Here is a 17,406-nt window from a genome sequence, read left to right as displayed (position 1 = left end):
CTAGAAGGATGTGCAGCTATGACATATAACTACCTACTGGGGCTTTGGGGGAAAAAAAAAAAAAAGAATAGGTAATACATCAGCAAATAATTTATACATTAATGTTTAAAACAATAAAAAAATGAGTGCATCTGAAACACAATATGATAGCACATTTACTAATATGCTCTAAAGTATCATTCGATTATATTAGTTATTTTAAATACTAGTCTATACATCTGTTTTCTTTGAAAAGGTTCAAGAGAGCTATATGTGAGCTTCTAGAAATAATACATAGAACTGTAACATGTTCAAAGACTCATTAAAATTTGAGGTTTCCTTTTCTTCCCATTTTTAGGTTTGAAGCAATAGTAACTTTGGTTCAATAAAAGGAAAAGGAAAAAAGAGTATGTGACAGGTCACTTCAGGTCACTATTTTTATCTTCTGATAAAACTGTAATTACACTAGGGACAGAAAACATAAATAAAAATCATTCACTTGAAAATACGTATTATATGCCGACTACATGCATGATACCACACCAGGCACCACTAAAGATTCGGAAATAAAGGAATGATACCTGTCCTCAAGTGACTCATGGTCAGATGTGGGAGACAGTATCTGACTGCATCATAAATGTGGTTGAAAGCAGGCAAGGAGGGCAGGGAGGAAAAGAGGGAGGACGTTGCCCAGCCATAATGGAGGGAAGAAAAGAAAATTTGTTAGAAAGACTTTTATTTTCTTCTCAAAATATTTAATAATCATGGGAAAATGTGAGTTATTATGGTTACTTCCAAATCAGAGATCATTCAGAGTTTCATTAACACTGCAGTGACATTTAAAAATGCCCAAAGAATCTTTTGACATGACTTTATCTTCATTTCATCATTCAAAGAGAATAAGGAAAAGAAATGTAGTATTTATCCAAAATTCAACCTATTGCCTGCCATACTCTGAGGAAATAAAGTTATGAAATATTCTCCAAATACAAATTATTAAATCACATAAAAATATAATAGTCAAAATATTCTTGCAGTTAAGAAATCTATTTTTCTTTTGGCCAGTTTTTCTGCTACCAGTGTGTTACTAAATATTTTCCAACTCAAATCCTATAACCTTAAACTGAAAGTTTCCTAATGGTAATGCCATTAAGAAACATAATGTGACTTTTTTAGATCATCAAATAATGGTACTGTGGTCTCAAATTAATTTTAAGCAGATGCTTATAAGTTTCAACAGAAAACACCTCAATTACGGGGTAGGCTGGGAACATCATTGCATTGGTGTCTTTGTAAAGGGTTCAGTGATCAACAGACCTCTGAGCTGAGCTGGTAGGAAGACTTGCCTGGGTTCTGCTGTGTGCAGTCTTACATTTGTCTGATTTAGAAACTGGTCCCTGAACATGTTTTATTTGACTTGCAGAGTGTTTTTTTCCCCCAATATTTAAAATTTGAAAGATTTTACATAAAGATCCAGATTCTCTGATTTTAAAAAAACCAAGTAATTCAGAAACAATGGACCCACATTCCCCCCAAAAACAACTTCCTGGAGCAGCTGCCTCATTTAAGGAGCGTGTATTTTTCAGTGTACCATAGTTCATATCCAGCCTGTTTCACTCATTGTTCTGGATACCCGTCTCAATCCATAGGCATTTGAATTTGCCATTCCACCTAATTCTAAAATTCGCTAGCTGGATTTTAGATGCTTTTATAACCCATTTAAAGCCCATCTGAATGAGCTTTTGGCTACCTCAAATATTTTTTCTCTGAAAATTACGAAAGGTAATTGCCTGCCATTCACTTGAGGAATTCTTTAAAATAAATGAATTCTACTTTTGTTTTGCATAATAAAAAATATATATATACACATATATACATGTGTGCATGTGTGTATGCTATACAGAGAGAGACAGACAGACAGACAGAGACAGAAAGAGAGAGAGAGAGAGAATGGTAAAACCATAGAGAAAAATCTGAATTTATACTGACAGTTACCAAGACACTAAAACTTAAAGGCAAGGAGAAACTATGACTATTTGGTCCAAAGTTGCAGTGGTTCCTTAGTTGAAATATTAGCTGACATCTACCCCACTGACAGCAATTTGTCTCTCACACAGCTAGCAAGAATAGGCCTTTTTCATCCCCTTTCCCATTAAACAACAAAAACAATAACAGCAGCAGCAACAATTGGCCCAGAACCAACAACCCAAAAGGCCCAATGCAACATGCTTTACGGATGCATTCTCATTTAAACCTTTTGGGGAAATCCCAGCTCCAGCTTCTCAATTTCCTTTTGGTTCCTATCAAGGGATTTTTGCCTGATTTTTAGCACTTTCTCTACCATAACAAATGTTTCATTAACCTTTATTTTAATGTCAAAGTGTGTTCTACAGTAAGCCCCCACCACACCCTAAAAATGGTTTCAGAGGAAGCTAAGATTGGAAATAACAGGTTTCTTTACTGTAAGACTTCTTGGAGCTTTTATTATGCTAATATGGAAAGTGAATCACCAAGAAAAGACAGATGTAGAGTATGTTCCAAACTTAAAATTTGACCATGGAATACTTTTTCTTTTTTTTTTTCTTTTTTTTTTTTGTGAGGAAGATCAGCCCTGAGCTAACATCCATGCTAGTCCTCCTCTTTTTGCTGAGGAAGACCGGCTCTGAGCTAACATCTATTGCCAATCCTCCTCCTTTTTTTTCCCCAAAGCCCCAGTAGATAGTTGTACGTCACAGTTGCACATCCTTCTAGTTGCTGTATGTGGGACGCGGCCTCAGCACGGCAGGAGACGCAGTGCGTCGGAGCGCGCCCGAGATCAGAACCTGGGCCGCCAGTAGCCGAGTGCGCGCACTTAACCGCTAAGCCACGGGGCCGGCCCCTGGAACACTTTTTCAACCACATTTCATAGGAATCCCTTGGAATACACTTTGAGGGGTAATGCTCTATTTTTAGCACTAATTTAATAATCATTCTATGTGATTACTTTTATTTAAAGTGGTGTTCATTTCAATAGGGTATCAGAAAGTATCAGCAAAAGGTGGAAAGTCAAGCAGACAGCAGGTGCTCTCACCAAGAATAGAGACTCTGCTCTTCCTAGTGAGTCCTGCAGAGGCTTCATTTGGCCACATGAGCTGTCCTCTTCAGAGGGACTCCTACCCAGGATGGCGTCTGCTCCATCAAAGACTTCCTTCTCCCACACACTATTTCAGGGGTTGTCTCAGGCTCTGCGCTACAAACTTTCTTGATCATCAAACTTGTTTCCAGCTCCTCACCTTCTGCTTCTGTCTCTAACTTCACCCTGGGCCCACTGTTTTCAACTTGGAAGACTGCTTGTGCAGGCCAATGTGCCCCATCTTGTTCCCAACCTGGAAGGGACAATTGGGGCATGTTCACCAAAACCAATTTTCTACCCAGATCTACACAGTTTCTTTGACCGTGGAGAAGATTAACAGTACCACATCTAAAGATGCTGTTCCCACCATCTTTATGCAGTTGAATGTTAATATTTTTCTTGTTAAAGATCAGTAAGGCCAATCCAAAAGATAGGAGAAGGGCGCTAATGAACAGTGTTTTCTCATACCCACAATTTGTCACGTTGTCACATCCACAGAGTCTCACCTATCTGATCTTCAGATATTTGCCAAGTAGCCCAAATCATGGACTTCAAGAGCCATGGACAAAAATTACAGCCAGGGAACGTCTTCCCAATGCCATTCCTCCACCAAGGTCTTGAAGACAAAAACTATGTTATGTTTTTTAGATTTCTCCACTCTCCAAAATATAGAACCTGAAACCTCCCTTGACAGCAAAGGGATAATTAGAATTCCAAAGCCCCTCAATAGCAGATTCTCCTATATATCCTGACCTTGCAAGCCTCCAGTATCCCACAAAGAGCTCTATTGAGATACAGAAACCAGCTAAGGAAGACGTCTTGAAAGTTTTTGGATGGCTCCTTCACTGCAAACAGGAAGCTATCATTAGCAGGCCCGAGGCACTTCAAACAAGCTGACCATCAAACTGGGCTAAATCTTAGAAATAACTCTCTTCACTCACAGTCTCATCTGAGTCATGCATTTATTCATTCATCAAAGAACTTCAGTTAATTCAGAAGACTGGTCCATTGGTCAACCAGCACTAAAAGACTATAACAGCAGGCATGCAGAGAATTTTATGTGAGCACAGAGGAGGACTCAGTCAAAGGAGCTGAATGGTAAAGAATGAGTTAGCGTCAGTGTGAAGCAGAGAAGGGCATAACAAACAAGGAATTCCAGAAGGGCATTAGCCAAAGCACAGAAGCTTGACAGAAGATGGCATATTCTGGTTAATTCTTAGTAGTTGATGTGGAATGACAAGAACTGAAGGCAAACTAAAGATCATGTGAGTCATGTTATGGAATTTGCACTTTTCCCTCAGTCCTATGGGGCCCTAGAGGATTTGAAGCAGGAATCAGATTTGCATTTTAGAAAGACTGCTCTACCAGAAATTACCTAAGAAACTTCCACCAAAACTTAGGCCCGGGAATATCTGTTTCACTGAGACCTACCCCATCTATCAGTGTGTCCTCCCGCTGAGTCCTCTCCTTCAGAATCTTGTTTCTCCTATAAAGCTCGACTCACAGATGCTCTCGTTGATTGAGAACATCATCAGTGCTTACTCTATCTCATACCTACTGCCTTAGGATTTCCCCACTTAGAGACTTGACCTCCTGCCCACACGACCTTCTCCTTCTCCTCCTCTCTCTCTTGCTTGTTAGGACCAATTCTGACTTTAGGCCTGACTTCAACAGTCCTGTCCAATTCTCTGCACCAATTCATTCTTCCTGTTGATTTTTTTACACTCCATTAATAAATAGGCTTATATCTTGGTTTCTTGTAATCTAGTCTTCTATTGGTAACCCTACCTAAGACTAGATCCTTAACATTCTCTTTCTAGGCCAGGATCACAGTCTTACAATTCAGCTCCTTTAACTGTCACCAGTTGAGCAATTAGACTTTTGGATTCTCCAACATGAGCCCTGCTATCTGTTTGGGCAACTTACTAGTTATTAGTACTTTGCCTTGAACTTCTCTTGTTAACTGATTATCCAGACACATCAACCCTCTTGGAGATTCAAGGGGTGTGTAGGGGGGAGGGTGGTAGTGGAAGACTATACCTATACAGTACAAAAGGCTGAGGCTGTTTTCTTTAGCACCTGTTACAGCCAATGGATGGGTATAATTCCAGGTCCCAGCCCCTTCTAGTACACTATGTACTTGTCATAAGAAACCAAGCCATGCTCAGTGAGTTCAGGGAGGTGACAAGTATAATTTATTCTAACTGTTTTCTCAGATGATAACCTGGCTCCTTAGACTGATCCTCACTGACACCTAATCTTATGTTGCATGCCATAAAACAATCACCTATGCTTCTCCTGTACTAACCCTTTAAGCCTGTCTTTCTCTTATCCAGATTAAAAAGATTCACAAACCCTTCAATTTTCCTATTCTTAGAAACTAGGCAGTATTGGGCCTGTCCTGTGGTATTAATTTATTGAGTATGGAATCATGTAACCCCAAAAAGCAAATGCATATACTTTTTTCTTACCCTTAAGTAATCTTGGATTGTATTTCTCAAAATTAAAATTGCCCTGGAGAATGACAGCATAAACAAACACAAGGATGCTTATCCAGCTTCCCACAAATCCTTCAGCTTTGTTAAAAAGAAGCACAGCTTTTAGAAAATAACTGCCTACATCCAAGGTTGCTGCCTCTTCTCTCATCTGCCCTTCTGTTGGAGTAATGCTGGTCGAGCATTACTGATAATGCTGATCTCAATTAACAGCACAGAGACACCTCGAGTTGCCTGATAAATACAATACGATATTACAATTTGATTTCAAATATACTAACAGGGAATTTCTGATAGTTGAAACAAAAGGTTGGGCTGAAGTTTGTCTGCATTATTTATGATGGAAATATTAATAACTGCTTACAAACTTCAGAAAAAACACTTCAGTATGAACTATTTATATTTAGAAATAATTAAAAAGTATAACATTAGGTTTGGGGTTTATTAAAGCAAATCCATGAAGTATTAAATCACACAATGCTTTACTGTCCTGGTTTCATTAATTATATATACTTAAATGAATTAAAACTGAGCATTTATTTAAAAATTTATCATTTAGATATTTACTACTTTAGATTGCTCTTGGCAAACAATGCTAAGTTGTGAGGTCATACAGTATATATTGGGAAGTTATGTTATAACTTCTCAGATTTTACTTATTTTCATTTTGGCATTTAAATAAATGAGTTAGTTCAGCATGCTACTCTATATGTTGGCATTTTATTGATATTAAAATGTTTACTTTTCAAAATCATATTTTCCTACAGATAAGAAAATTTTTATCACAATGCTAACAATAACAATAAAAATAATAATGAGCTCTACTGAGCATTTACCGAGTGCCAGACACTGTCTTAATAATTTACATGAGCTATCATACTTCAACATCACAATATTCCTATGAGGTAGATCCATCATCAGCCCATTTGACAGATGAGGGAATGGAAGGCAGAGAGGTGACCAAGCTAAACGAGGCCACACAGTCAGCAAGTGGCTGCGTGGGGATTTGAACCCCAGCAGCCTGGCTCTTATCCTCTACTAATGTGTAGTTGACTATACTTTGCTCTGATTTTGTACTTTTGATATTTCTTTGCATACCATTTTAGAAGATGGATTTTTACTTGCATATTGTACTTTGAATTTTGCCTTGATTATATGGATACTTAATAGGGATTGACAGGAATTGAGGAGTGGGGAATGGCCTTACCAAGAAAGGGAAGTGAGTAGCAGCTAAGAACCACAGATGTTATGCACGTGAAAAAAGGTTAAGCAGAAGATTAACTTTATACATATTCCCAAATATATGTTTTTTTTAAAATCCCCTCCCAAAACCCAGGGGTTCACAGAGGGAAAGAGTTCAGTGGTAAATCTCACAAGGCTTTGTTTTCACGGGCATTAAGTGTTTTCAGAATCCACCCAGTCAGTCTCTGTCTCTCAGCATGGTAAGGATTTGGCATGCTGCTCCTTTCCTCCTGCGAGAGAAATCCAAATGCTTGCCAGAGCACTTAACGTTCCAGCTTCCACAGCAAATTGCTTTCATCTCCTTCTAACAGCCTCTAAAAGACTTCAGATTTGGACAAAAGAGAGAAAGACATTGGAGGAAAGAGGCACAGGGGGGTTGTTGGTGTTGCTATTTTTTTCCACTGCGACAAACAAAACATGCTTATAATTGTGAAACATAATTTTTTTAGCATAATTTTTGCTATCAACACTAGAAAGCTCTCGAGTTGTAGTCTTCCCTCCCGCAAGAGCATAAAATACTAGGCCAATATTATGGTGTATATGAGGTACTAAATGACTTGCTTCTAACTCATTGACAATTTTGGGTTTTACTTCAATAGCCAACTTTTTTTTCCTTTAAAAGAAGATAAGAAATGGAGAAAATTATAACCTATTATTCTAGATATAAAGATATGAGTGAATAAAATATCTAGCCAAAGAAAACAAGATTAATAAAGAAGTCTATGATTTAGCATTTACAAGAAAATAAACTTTCCTTTTTAGAAAATGAGAGCTATAAAACAGGTTATGTAAAAGTTAATTTTTCAAAGGCATAAACATAATATGTTTTTCAGCTCATATGCTAATTAGTTTTTCATTAAGTCAAGAAAATTAAAAAAGACAGGCTTGTGTTTGGAATATGATGCTGATTAGAGAGACCTAAAAACACTGGACAAAGTCTGACACAGAAGAACAATGGTGACAAATATTCCAAGAAAATGCTGCTTTCAACAGTCACCACTTAAAAAATAAAGACTGGCTAAAAACAAAAGGTTAAAGAAAGAGAAAAACTTAAGAACATAGCACATTTAATTAGCTCCCTCTTTCCTCAGATCAGCAGCCCCCCAGATCTGCTGGATATTCTAACTAGGAATTTCCAATTCTTTTATTTTTGTTTCTCTCTCTGTGCCTCTCCAAAATCTTCTGTCTTAATATCAGAAGAGAGCCGTTAACTTCATTTCACAACATTATTTATTTTGCAATAACAAAGTTTTTACAAAAGGATAAAGAAAACTTAAATCACAGATATATGTATGGCTCAGTGAGAGAGTGTTGTGGATTTGGCATTAGTTTTTCTACTTCGCAATGTCATACTTCCAGTCTAAGCTTGAGTCTGAGACATATTTTGCTGTTAAGATTGGTCATAAATAGGGCTGGCCCTGGTGGCCTAGTGGTTAAGTTTGGTGAGCTCCGCTTCAGCAGCTCAGGTTCCATTCCCGGGCGTGGACCTACACCACTAGTCAGTGGCCGTGCTGTGGCGGCGGCTCACATACAAAATGAGGAAGATTGGCAACAGATGTTAGCTCAGGGTGAATAAAAAGATTGGTCATAAATAATACCATGTCTCCCAACTGTATATTTGCTTTTTAACAGAAGTGTTGACCAACTGCTTTGTTTTACTCTTTTGTCTCTTCCCTATCCCAATCCTCTCCCCACTCCTAACCCTCCTACCTTCTTCGACCATCTCTTATGCAGTCACATTCAGTTGGATAGTTGCATTAGACATAGTGAAAAGCTACATGAACTGAGACCACATATTAGACAGAATTACATACTGAAACAAAGACATTCTTTCCAATTCCTGATTATATCATTATGTTCACTGTTATCACAATTTTATGGACTGAACAACTCTCTTGAGTTTGTCAAAATAACAAAATGATGCAAAATATATACAAATATCTTTCTCAAGATAAACCATCTGGAAAAATTAGAAAATGATGAGTCAATCATGAACAAATCAATGAATAAGTTAACCTAAATCTTTATCTATGGATTTTTTTCAAATGGCAGGCAGAAGGGCAGAAGGATTACCCTGATCCCAGTATCTTAACACAATAATTATGTCCCATTTTAAATTTTTTAAATTTCTTATAGATAAAAATGATTCTAAGTTAGATCAACAATAGGATTAAAACTCAAATGATTACATGAATTTCTGTTTGATTGCTCTCCCCTGAGTAATTACTAGGGGACTTCATCAATATACCAATAAAGCAGAATGTATAAACTAATCATTCAAATATTTTTCAACAGAGAATTTAGAATTCAAAGCTACCATCCTGATGGTCACACAAAACATCTAAAAAACAATCCATAATATTTATTAATACGTTTCTAAATACAAAGTCTTGTTCCTTGAAAAAAACCTATTATTTTAAAATTCTATTTTAAAACCTATTATTTAAAATTCTATTATTTTACTAATGTAAAATTTGTGATAAAAATATTCTCTGTGAAAATAAATGTGATTTTTCTTTTACCTTTATCTCATGCACAGTATGAGTCTTTTGAACCACAGGGTCCTGAAGGAAAAAAAAACTTTAAAAAATGTTTGTTAAACTCATCTACATAACTATTGACACACAAAAAAATGTATAATTACTACAAAGCGAATTTTTTTTCTCCTCCTCTGAGCCTTGATTAACTAAAAGCTAATACTATATTTAAATATGCATTTCTCTTCTCCCAGCCTCTTTGCCACACCCCATCCCCAACCTGGGCAAGGAAAATGTTATAAATAAATGGCCATTTTTCCTCTCTCTCTGTTTCTCGGCCCCCCTTTCTGAGCTCAGGCACAGGCATTCTATAGGGCGCCTGCTGGTGGCAGCAGCTGAGGAACATCCCTCCTCCTCTGAGGTGGACGATGACAAAACCCAGGAGCAATTATATACGGTCGAGTAAACTCAATATAAAACCTCATGTCCATTAACAAAAAAATGGAATATAAACTGCAGGAAATTATTATGATTCGATATTTTAAATTACATGTGAATGATATACTTTCCAATGTGTCATTGACATTTATCTGAAACCATGTAGAAGCAGAGCAAGAATATTTTTCACAGCTCTATAAGCATTTATCTGGTTACAAATATTAGAAGATTCAGCACGAGTGAGGTTGCCTGCTGAGAACAGAAACTGAAATGCCAGGAGGCATATTAAAAGCCAGTGTAAATGATGCATTTCATGGCAGACAGCCATCTATAGGCCTACATGCATTTACTGTTAATAGAAAACAGAGGTAGCAGCAAGAGATATTCTGTTCCATTTCTCTTTTCTTGACATGGATATCATTTATAATATAGAACAACACACAACCTTGACTACCTTCCAGGAGGTGTGTAAACATTCCTATGTTATGTATAGTGGTATAATCAAAATGAAATGTAATATGAAAACTCTGGCTTCATGATTAATTTCATACATTTCAATCACTCAGCAAATTAGCAAACAGCTACCATGTGCCCACCACTAGGTTCTAAATCCTATGGGTAACACAAGGGAAGATAAAGACAGTTACTGTTCTTGAAGATTTTGACATATTAAAAAGGTGAAACTTAAGAACAAACACCAACAAAAATGCAAAATAAGACGGAACATGCTCAATTGATAAAAGTTTTCTTTGAAAATACAAGTGATATATGATATCAAAAGGAGATCATTATGGGCTGGAGTAACTGGAGGTAACATCATAAAAAAGAAGGATCTCGAAGACTCAAAATAATCTAACCACAAATAAAGAAATGAAATGGGTAGTTTATTTTGGCTAGGGGCAAAAACATGTGCAAATACATTGAAATGAAAATGGCCTCAGAGAAAATGTCCTCAAATCTGTATCAAAATTATAGACTTTTTTTTTTTTTTTGTGAGGAAGATCAGCCCTGAGCTGACATCCATGCCAATCCTCCTCTTTTTGCTGAGGAAGACCGGCCCTGAGCTAATATCTATTGCCAGTCCTCCTCCTTTTTTTCCCCCAAAGCCCCAGTAGATAGGTGTATGTCATAGTTGCACATCCTTCTAGTTGCCGTATGTGGGACGCGGCCTCAGCATGCCGGGACGAGCAGTGTGTCGGTGCGCGCCCGGGATCCGAACCCGGGCCGCCAGTAGCGGAGCGCACGCACTCAACCGCTAAGCCACGGGACCAGCCCCTCAAAATTATAGACTTTTAAAACATATATAAATGAGTTATTTTCTTAAATTTAGTCATAAGTCCTAGGACAGTTCCAGTTTAAGAATAATTATTGAAGGTGTAATTGACAAATTGCTGGAGGTTCACTGTGAACAACTCTGTGAGTTAAAAACTCTGGAGGGACCCGGTCATAGTGCAGCCTCCACAACATTGTGAGATTTACCTCTAGAACTTGACCAGGTTCCAATAGTAAATATCGAAGAAAAATCGCCTTGTGATTCCAGCAGGGTGAGGGGAAAAGGAATACACCAAAGCACTCTGTTCTTCTTAACAAGGCCTGCACTCAGGGGAAACTAGTTAACCACAGCCCAACCTGTTGGGGTATTATCAGAGCCTAAGTGGCCTGGCAAAGGGAAATATTCAACTCCAGCCCACTCTAGCCAACCTGTCCCACCTCCAGGCTGGGGAGAGGGGAGGGCAAGGGCAGAGCTGAGAAACCTTGTGGATTTCACAGTCCAGAGCTCACTGCAACACTGAGACTTAATCATAGCACTGTAGATCACTTCCCCTCCCCACCACACCTCACCACTACACTACTAAAGGCCTATTGACAGCAGATCCTTTTACCTGGTACGTCATATCCAACTATCAAGAAAAAATTACAAGGCATACCAACGGCAAAAAACATAATTTAAAGAGACAGAGCAAGCATAAGAACCAGACATGACAAGGATGTTGGAATTATTAGACCATGAATTTAAAACAACTATGATTAATATGCTAAGGGCTCTAATGGCTAAAGTAGATAGCATGTAAGAACAGATGGGCATTGTAAGCAGAGAGATGGAAACCCTAAGAAAGAACCAGAAAGAAATGCTAGAAATCAAAAATAGTGTAATAAAAATGAAGACTGCCTTTGACGGGCTTATTAGTAAAAGACATGGCTGAGGAAAGGATCTCTGAGCTAGAGGATACATCAATAGAATCCTTGAAACCTAAAAAAGCAAAGAGAACTAAGACTGAAAAACAGCCAGAACAGAATATCCAAGTATTGTTAGACAACTACAGAAAGGGTAACACACGCATACCAGGAATACTAGAAGAAGAAAGAGAAGGAACAGAAAAAATATTTGAAACAATAATGACCGAGAATTTCCCCCAAATTAATATCAGAAACCAAAGCACAGACTGAGAAACCTCAGAGAACACCAAGCAGGAAAATGCTGAAAAAACCACACTTAGGCATAGCATCTCCAAACTGCAAAAAATTAAAGATAAAGAAAAAAATATCCTGAAAGAAGCCAGAGGGCAAAAACACTTATCTATACAGAAACAAAGACAAGAATTACATGACTTCTCCTCAAAAACCACGCAAGCAGGAAAAGAGTGGAGCAAAATATTCAGTGTTGAGAGAAAAAACCCACCAACCTAGAATTCTGTATGCTGTGAAATTATCCGTCAAAAGTAAAGGAGAAATAAATACTTTCTCAAACAAACAAAAATTGAGGGAATTTGTTGCCAGTAGATCTGCCTTGCAAGAAATTTTAAAGTTCTTTAGAGAGAAGGAAAATAACACAGGCCAGACCCCAGGGCCTACCGCACTTTTTTCCTCACTGGGCTGGCTGTGGCTCCTGTGGGAAGAGTGTGGCTAGGTCTGTGGGGCGCCGCACTGATGGCTTCTGTGCTCTCCTGTGAAAGCCTTGTCCACGCCGTGGCTGGAGCTGTGGGAAGCATGACAGCAATGACAGTATTATTTCCTTGGATACAGCTTGACTTCAACTTCAAGTTGATGAGAAAAGAAAGTCCAAAACTACACACAAGGTGCTCCTGGAGATCATTAAAGAAGAAGGGTTCCTGGCACCACATTGAGGGTGGTTTCCAGTTATCTCCAGTCTCTACTGCTCCAATTTGTCTGCTTCTACACTTTTAATAGCCTCAAAGCAGTGTGGGTCAAAGGTCAACATTCTACTACTGGAGAAGATCTGGTAATTGGATTTGTTGCAGGAGTGGTGAATATGTTGCTAACAACTCCACTCTGGGTGGTAAATACCAGACTGAAGCTGCAAGGGGCAAAATTTAGGAATGAAGACATTGTACCAACCAACTACAAAGGTATTATTGATGCTTTTCATCAGATCATTCAAGATGAAAGAATCTTGGCTTTATGGAATGGCAGATTTCCCTCCTTGCTGTTGGTCTTCAGTGCTGCCATCCAATTCATGTTCTATGAAAGTTTAAAGTGGCAGCCTTTAAAGAAACAAATGAAGGTTTCTTCTGTGGATGTGTTCATCACTGATGCAGTAGCCAAAGTGATTGCCACCACAGTCACCTATCCCTTGCAGATGGTACAGTCGATTCTGAGGTTCGGACGTCACAGACTAAACCCAGAAAACAGAACACTGGGGAGTCTTTGTAATAGTCTCTATCTTCTTGACCAATGAGTAAGGCATTTTGAAATAATGGGACTCTACAAAGGCCTTGAAGCCAAACTGCTGCAGACAGTCCTCACTGCTGCTCTCATGTTCCTTGTTGATGAGAAACTGATGGCTGCTACCTTCACAGTTACAGGGCTGAAGTGTGCACACAAGCACTGAGACACCTTACCCTGCAAAGTGAAGAAAGATGCTCAACAGGGGGCTTCCTTCTGTGTGAAGAGAAGCAGTTCTCCTTTTACTCTTGCTCCTTCCACTGCACATTTCACCCTCCTGAGCTTGAAATGCATCTAGGGGTAAACATGGAGTTAAGCAGCTGGTCCTCTTGCCAACTTAATTTTTATGATGGTTGGTTGGATTTTGAAGGGGAGATTGGACTAGTGATCACATGAAAAGAGCACATTGTTGGAAACCTGAAAATGAAAGTTTGTGATGGTTCATTGGTTTTCTTAAGGTGAGTGGACTATTGTTCTCATGTAATCTTTACCAGTTAAAATTTTTCTTAAATTTACTAGCTGTTCTCTTTCCCCTCCCTCAGGTTCTAGGACAAATTTAACACCATGTAATTTTCCTCATACACTTTTGTATATCTTAATCTTGGTATGTTCCTCACTAAAAATAATATTATGACTGTGCCATGGGCATGACTTTATTTTCTTGGGCTCTTTTACTCCTGCTTAAGGGAAGGTGTCTTCTTTAGCAAGAGCTATTTATTTTGTAGGAGAAATGAAAATTATTAATCTCAAATGATTCTCTTATAAACTATTTGTAAACATCACTTTTTCGTTAGTATTTGATATAATTAAAAAATACTTATGTTGAGGGCCAGCCCCATGGCCTAATGGTTAAGTTCGGCATGCTCATGCTCAGCATGTGGACCTACACCACTTGCTGGTGGCCATGCTGTGGCAGTGACCCACATACAAATAGAGGAAGATTGGCACAGATGTTAGCTCAGGGCGAATTGTCCTCAAGCAAAGAGGAAGATTGGCAATGGATGTTAGCTCAGGGCTAATATTCCTCAGCAAAAAAAAAAAAATATTTTTGAATCAACGCTTTTATTACAAAAGGCTTCAGATTTTATGTTCATCCATACAAGCGCCAATCAAGTCAAGCCCCAATAAATTGTCAGAACAAAAGACATTCTTTAAAGTTGCCCTTTACTAAGGTATTACATTGGGTTTACAACCAGCTGGTAAAAATCACAGAAAAGGGGAGAGGAAGCAGATAACTTGTTCAGGCTCTGGAATATTATCTACCTTTACAAACTCTTGGTGAAGCCTGTGTATTTTGAGAATAAACATCTGATTGAGATTCTATTTGGAAACATTCCTTAGAGTCCTGCTACTCAAAGTGTGGTCCATCAAGCACTAGCATTGACATCACCTGGGAACTTATTGGACATGCAGTCCCAGACCTTCTGAATCATATTCTGCATTTTAACAAGATCCCCAGGTGATTTATACTCACATTAAAGTTGGAGAGACCTTAAAGCCCCTGACCCAACAGGAGATATGATTGGTTTCAATTATAGAAACCAAGACAAAGATTTTTCTCAAAGGAAAGATGGATTAAAAGTATTAAAACAACCTCTAGAAGAAAAATAATAATAATATAGGCCAGAAACTTGAATCTACATAAAGATAGGAAGAGCATCAAAGAAGGAATAAGTGAAAGTAAAAAAAAAACCAACTTTTATTTTTCTTATTCTTAATTGATGTAACAGATAAGAGTCTGTTCAAAGTGATAATAGCAACAATGTGATTATATATGCTTATGTATATATCTTGTGAATATATATATTCTTATGTGTGCTGACATATAAATGAAATGAATCACAGCAATGATACAAGGGATGAGAGGAAAGAATCAGGATTATTGTTTTATTGTAAGGTACACACAATACTACCCATAAAGTGGTACAGTGTTTTTTGAAAGTGATCTTGGATTAGTTGTAATGTATATTGCAAGCTCTAGGGCAATAACTACAAAAAGTGAAAAAAAGAAGTATAACATATGTTAAGAAAGGAGAGGAAATAGAATTATATAAAATGCTCAATTAAAACTACAAAAGACAGAAAAAGAGTGGAAGACAAAAATAAGAACAAAGAACAAGGGCAGCAAATAGAAAGCAGCAATAAATATAGTACATATTAATCCAACTATACCAATAATCACTTTGAATGTCAAATGTCTAAGTACACCAACTAAAAGACAGAGATAATCAGAGTGGATCAAAAAACACAAAACAACTATATGTTGTCTGCAAGAAACCTACTTTAAATATAAAGACACATTAGATTAAAAGTAGTGGATGGAGAAAATATACCATTTTGATTAGCTAACACTAATCAAAAGAAAGCAGGAGTAGCTATATTAATTTCAGACAGAGTAAACTTCAAAGCAAGAAAAGTTATCAAGGATAAAGAAGAGAATTACATAATGATAAAGGGATCAATTCTCCAAGAAGACATAACAATTCTTAACATGTATATGCTGACACCAGAGTGCCAAACTACCAGAGGCAGAAACTTATAGAACTGTAAGGAGAAACAGATGCATCCATTATTACAGTTAGATTAGTTAGATAGTTACTCCTCTATCACAAATGGACAGATACAGTAGGGAGAAAAACAGTAAGGACGTAGTTGGATTCAACACCACCATCACAACTGATCTAATTGACATCTATAGACTACTTCATTCAATAAGAGCAGAATACACATTCTTCTCCAGTTCACGTGGAATACTTCTAAATAACACATGTGTCAAAGAAGAAATCTCAAAGGAAACTTAAGAATATTTTGAACTAAATGAAAATGAAAACATATCTTATCAAAATTTGTGGGATGCAGCAAAAGCAGTGTTTAAGGGAAATTTATAGTATTGAATGCATACATTAGAAAAGACAAAAGATCAATAATCTAAGCTAATCTAAGCTTTTAACTTAAAATACTAGAAAAAGAAGAGTAAATTAAATCCAAAGTAAGCAGAAGAAAAGAAATCAGAATTAAGAGCAGAAATTACGAAATTTAAAACAGGAAATCAATTGAAAAAATCAACAAAACCAAAAGCTATTTCTTTGAAAAAAATCAATAAAATCAATAAATCTCTAACCTGGCTAACTAAGAAAAAAAGAAAGAAGACACAAATTACTAATACCAGAAATGAAAGAGGAGACATTGCTACAGATACCATGAACAATAAATGGATAATAAAGGAATATTATGAACAACTCTATGCCCAAAAATTTGATAAGCTAGATGAAATGGACCAATTCCTTGAAAAAATTGTCAAAACTCACACAAGAATAAATAGACAACCTGAATAGGACTATGTCTATCAAAGAAATTGCATCAATAATTAACAACCTCCCAAAACAGAAAGGACCAGGCCCAGATGGGTTCATTGGTGAATTATAACAAACATTTAAGGAATAAATTATACCAATGCTCTATGATCTCTTTCATTGGATATAAGCAGAAGGAATACTTCCTAATTCATTCAATGAGGCCAGCATTACCCTAATACCAAAACCAGACAAAGACATTACAAGAAAAGAAAACTATAGACCAATATTGCTCATGAACATGGATGCAAAAATCCTCAACAAAATACTAGCCTATTGAATCCAAAGAAGTTTTATAAGATTTATATACCACAACCAAGTGGGATTTATCCCAATTATGCAAGGCTGGTTCAACATTTGAAAATCAATTAATGTAGTCTATCACATCAACACATTCAAAAAGAAAAATTACATGATCATATCAATAGATGCAGAAAAAGTATTTGACAAAATCCAACATCCATTTATAATAAAAACTCACAGTAAACTAGGAACAGAGGGGAACTTTCTCAACTTGATAAAGACTATTTACAAAAAACCAATAACTAACATAAAACCCATAACTAACTAAAAAAAATCTATAACTTAATGATAATAAACCAAAACTTCCCTACTAAGATCAGGTA

At 37.1% G+C, this 17,406-nt stretch overlaps 1 protein-coding gene and 1 pseudogene across 1 annotated transcript in view; one reads left to right on the top strand and one right to left on the bottom strand.

The window, feature by feature from the left end:
* Nucleotides 1-17,406, bottom strand: part of LEKR1 (leucine, glutamate and lysine rich 1) — a 184,189-nt gene that overhangs the window by 123,276 nt on the left and 43,507 nt on the right. The window lies entirely within an intron of this gene.
* Nucleotides 12,672-13,593, top strand: LOC106803744 (peroxisomal membrane protein PMP34-like; annotated as a pseudogene).

Source organism: Ceratotherium simum, chromosome 15 (genome assembly GCF_057802395.1).
Source record: "Ceratotherium simum simum isolate JZ-2026a chromosome 15, ASM5780239v1, whole genome shotgun sequence".
NCBI classification, from domain to species: Eukaryota; Metazoa; Chordata; class Mammalia; order Perissodactyla; family Rhinocerotidae; genus Ceratotherium; species Ceratotherium simum.
The sequence above is the reverse complement of the archived record's forward strand: the minus strand, read 5'-3'. Positions and strand labels throughout refer to the sequence as shown.